Raw genomic sequence first — 5,006 nt, forward strand, 5'->3', positions numbered from 1 at the left:
AAATTAATAAGCATGAACCTTTTGAGTGGGGGCATGTTAAAAAGTTGTTCTTGGGCTTCCCTGGTGGAGCAGTGGTTAAGAGTCCGCGTGCCACTGCAGGGAACACGGGTTCAAGCCCTGGTCTGGGAAGATCCCACATGCTGCGGAGCGACTAAGCCCATGCGCCACAACTACTGAGCCTGTGCTCTAGAGCCCGCGAGCCACAACTGCTGAGCCCGCAAGTCACAACTCCTGAGCCCGTGTGCCACAGCTACTGAAGCCCGCGCACCTACAGCCCATGCCCCGCAACTAGAGAAGCCACCACAATGAGAAGCCCACACACCACAGCGAAGAGTAGCCCCCGCTCATCACAACTAGAGAAAGCCCACGTGCAGCAACAAAGACCAGATGCAGCCCAAAATAAATAAATTTATTTTTTTTAAAAAGTTGTTCTACTCAAAACAGCATTTATATCATCCAGTTTAACCTTAGGTGTTCTAAGAACAATTCATATAGACTAGATTATTGGATAATGAACTATCCAGAAGAATGAAGACTCTCAAAATACCCTTATGTGCAGTTGTTTGAGGATAAGGAAAGTTCACAGTATTACTGGGAAAGGTAACCCAAGGAATTATGAATGTGAATACCTGAACTAACCGTCTCAATTAATAATTTTCTGGTGCTTTATTAAGAGAGGGAGTTATAAGAAAAATTCCACTCAAATAAGAGCCACAGTGGGAATTATGAGTTGACTGTTCAATATCTCAATTTCAGTAAGATGAATGATTTTAACAAAATTGTACATGGAATACTGCATTCTAGAACCTCACTATTTTTAAGGATACTTTTACATTATGCAATTAAACTTTGGAATCTATTATACATAAATATCAACTGGTCTTTATTTCACAGTGAGGTAGTTATGCTCACATTCTATATTTGCTATTACAAATATTATTACTAACCTCATTAGAAACCATTTGCTTTCTGTTATTATCATTTGTATTGGGTTATACCCAGTAATGTTTTGTGTGTTTTGTTACTGTTGTTATTTCCAGATTCTGGATCAATTTAAAAATTCACCTACCCTATGATATCAATCTACCACCCTGTGACAAGTTTTTCTTTCCTCCTTTCCTTCTACCTGTCTTCCTTTCTTTCTGTCATCCATCGATCAAATAATTATTAACTGCCTATAGTATACCCAACCCTATGCTAGACGAATACAACATGATTCTGCCTTCACATATCTTAACATAGAGGGGATACAACAAATACACAGGTGAATATCATGAAATGTGATATTTGCAAAGTAGAAATAAACTCTGGATGGTTTGGGAGCATAAGGAAGAAGCGTTGAGCTCAGCCTGGTAAGGGAGGCGGAGAGTTGCACACTTCTTTGAACATCACCACCCTCAACAATGAGGGCAACTGCTCCAAAGCCAGTAGAGAGAATCAAAATTTTCCCTGTAGGATTGTCTGCAACCAGACCTGTTTCCTTCCATAGCCTCCAACTCATTGCTCTCCTGAGCTCGGCTACCCTATTTAAAGCACCACTTAAAAAATGTTGCCCTTAAAGGACTAAGATCAGGAAACTGACAGCTCACAAAGTAGTCTGCTGGCACCAGGGCTCAAAAGAACAGCCCCTAAAAGCAGAGGCTCCACTCGTTAGCCCAAACACAAGTTGTTATAATCCCTTTCAGCCTCCTGTGCTTATATAATACAGGCCTTCTTCGATTACAAGACACTTTGAAGATCTCACCTTCTCCCATTACTTGTGTTCTACGTAAAATGCCCACAGATGTGAGTCTGTTAGAATGTGTGAGAACTGCAGTTGATAATTTATAAACCAGTACTTCCTAAGGTCTGAAATTTTGGGGAATTCAGTGGCACTGAAAGAGGGCCTGTTGCTGCGGGAGCGCCCCCTACTGACCATAAGGAGAAGTGTTATAAAACCGAGGTAGAAGCTGACAGGCCTGGAAAAAATATTCAACACTTCCTGTCTAATAACAAGTATTTATTGAGTGATATTTTGCGATACAAGAGGACTGACATTATATGTGCAAATGGCCAAAGCAATTACATATCTATTTTTTAATTTTAAAAACTAAAACATTTTGGGACTTCCCTGGCAGTCCAATGGTTAAGACTTCACCTTCCAGTGCAGGGGGTGCGGGTTCGATCCCTGGTCAGGGAGCTAAGATCCCACAGGCTTCCCAGCTAAAAAAAAAAACAAAACATAAAACAGAAGCAGTATTGTAACAAATTCAATAAAGACTTTAAAAATGGTCCACATTAAAAAAAATCTTTAAGAAAAAACAAAAAAACTAACATATTTAATAATTTGACCCCTTCTAGAACAACAATCACAAAAGGAACTTGTGGTTTGGCTGAATTCAAGCATCATGGGAGTGCTTTGTTTCTGTTTTATTTCTTCTTTAAATGTTTTCAGGTTATGTACTAACTGAACAAGAAGAGAAAGACACAAGAGGGCACCTAAACAGACCATGTTCTTGCATGGGGACATTCAATAATATGAAATTGCCAACTGCCCCAGACACTTTTATAAATGCAACATATTCTTAATCAGAACCTAAATTGAATTCTTTAATAAATATGACAAGTTGACTCTACAGCTCATCTCTAAAAGAATAGGCAAGGCAGTTTTTATTTGATAAACCAAGTATTAGAACACAATAGAAAGCTATAGTAACTAAAACATCATGGTACTGGCAAAGTCAATACACCAGAAACAGACCCAGGTGTTTGGGGGAATTTAGAATTTGATATAAGTATCTTTTAAATTAATTGGAAGAGGATTCAATAACTGATGTTGAGATAATCAGACATAATGCCTATCTTAAGACATGTATCAAAATATATTACAGCTGGGTTAAAAATCAAAGCCAAAAAAAAATCATAAAAGAAATAGAAGAAAATGTAGAATGACACTTTTACAATACTAGGAGGAAGTAGGCTTTCCTAAACCAAACATAAGTAAGCCATAGTTTCTGGCTCCAAGAAATATGTATTATCTTACCATGTGCCACAGTATTTAACTATATGAATAGTTTTAGGGTTTTTTTTTCCCTGTTCAGTTCTGATCTCTCTATCCTTACTCTTAACACATATTTTGCTATTGTTACTGATTGGCCACCTCTTTTTATGAGATAGATAAAATAAAGCACAAGGAAATGAATTTGCTTGGCTAATAAGTGTGGAGCCATGGACAGAGTTTCAGGAATTCAAAGGCATAAGTTGTCATTTTAGATACTTGGACTTCCTCAAACTAGTTCAAAACCCACAGATGCTAGCTGGAGTATCTAGGTGTCTGGGACTTGTTTTGAATATTCTATTTTTCCCCAAAAGCTTTTATCCCAGTCCAGAAAACCAACCCCCCACCCCCCTGCAAAAGAGCAAGGAGTAGAGACTAAATCCTCTTCATTTCTAGAGAGAGAACAGGTAAGAGGTAAAAGGTTTCAGCTGCCAGAAAACTCACTTTAAAGCTAATGTGTATGGGCACATTAACAACCCCACTAATCTGTGGAAGTAGGCCACTTACGATGCCACTGTCAGAACTGGGTAAGGAATCAGCTAAAGAAGCCACTACCTGAAATTTAACATCCAGTAATCGCTCCATAAAAAGACCATTGAGCCACTGTGTGAAGGAAACGGGTCTAGACAGCCACTCTCCAAGAATGTGCCATTGTGTGTGTAGCAGATTGAGTTCACACTCCACTCCTGATTCACAGAGGAGAGCCAGTGTCCCAGGGGGCCACCAGCCAGGATGTGGGTGGTAAAATAAGTGCTTTTGGAGGGAGCAGTGTTCTTCTGGGAACCGCATCAGCACACCAGCTGAGCAATGCATGCAGAAGGTTTGAATGAAGTTAGACAAGAAGATAAATTGGACTTGATTTTTCCAACGTGTAAAGGGTGGGCATCCACCACATTTCAAAAACTTTCCGGACTGTCATATTTCTAGGCAATTCTGCATAACGATCAATGTTTCTCTGTGAGATTCACATGAGGAAGACTTGTCTGTGCCAGTTACATATGGGAATTCTGTGACTATGCCTACATTACTATATTTTCGACACTACCTGCATGATTTGATTGCACTTGTATATCTATGACTCCATTCCATTTATATTCAGATGGGAGGATAGAAAATAGGGACAGGAATTAATCTAGATGTTTCTAAGTGGATTTGAAATACATCAGAGGAAAAAAAAACCTCCTGCCGAAACCAACTTTTTTCTTAATTAATTACCAAAGAAACTTAAATCCCACCTCTTTCATGAAGAATTTCATTGCTTAAAAGAAAAAAAAAAAAAAGTCAGTAATTTCACCCAAACCCCAAGCTGTGCAAATTCATTTCCCATGATTATACATTTACTTAATACTTAAGGGGATATGTTATTTGCCTATGACTAATACAAATACTTTCATATTCGAGGTGTTTAATCTAAAGGATAGTTTTCTTATTTTTTCATATTGCTGCCTGGATTTTAAGGAAGAAAATCATGAAAAAGTGTTTAAGATAAAAATTTCCCCACAATTTACCTTTTTCCAGCTTTGACAGAAATAATGCTGCTGTCATGGGCTTCACTAATGCAAAGTTCTTTTCCCCATCAGAAAAAACATGGGATTGAATAAAGACCTTGATTTTATGCAAGTGAGATGCATGTCAGATGTCTAACCTACAGAACTGTAAGATAAGAAACTTTTTGTTGTGTTGCTGTTTTGGCCGTGCCGTGCAGTATGCAGGATCTTAGATCCCCAACCAGGGATTGAACCCGGGCCCCCTGAAGTAGATATGCAGAGTCCTAACCACTGGACCACCAGGGAATTCCCAAGAAATTGTTTTAAGGTACCATGTTTGTGATAATTTGTTTCAGCAACAATAAAAAATGAATACTAATACTTGCAGAAACCAGGGCCATTAGTCATAGAGCTAAAGCAACACACCAGGCCCAAGACTCAGAGAAGCTAAGGAAGACCCAGGGGGAGGTAGGGCAGTTGAA

This window comes from Physeter macrocephalus, chromosome 10 (assembly GCF_002837175.3).
Source record: "Physeter macrocephalus isolate SW-GA chromosome 10, ASM283717v5, whole genome shotgun sequence".
In the NCBI taxonomy this organism is placed as follows: Eukaryota; Metazoa; Chordata; class Mammalia; order Artiodactyla; family Physeteridae; genus Physeter; species Physeter macrocephalus.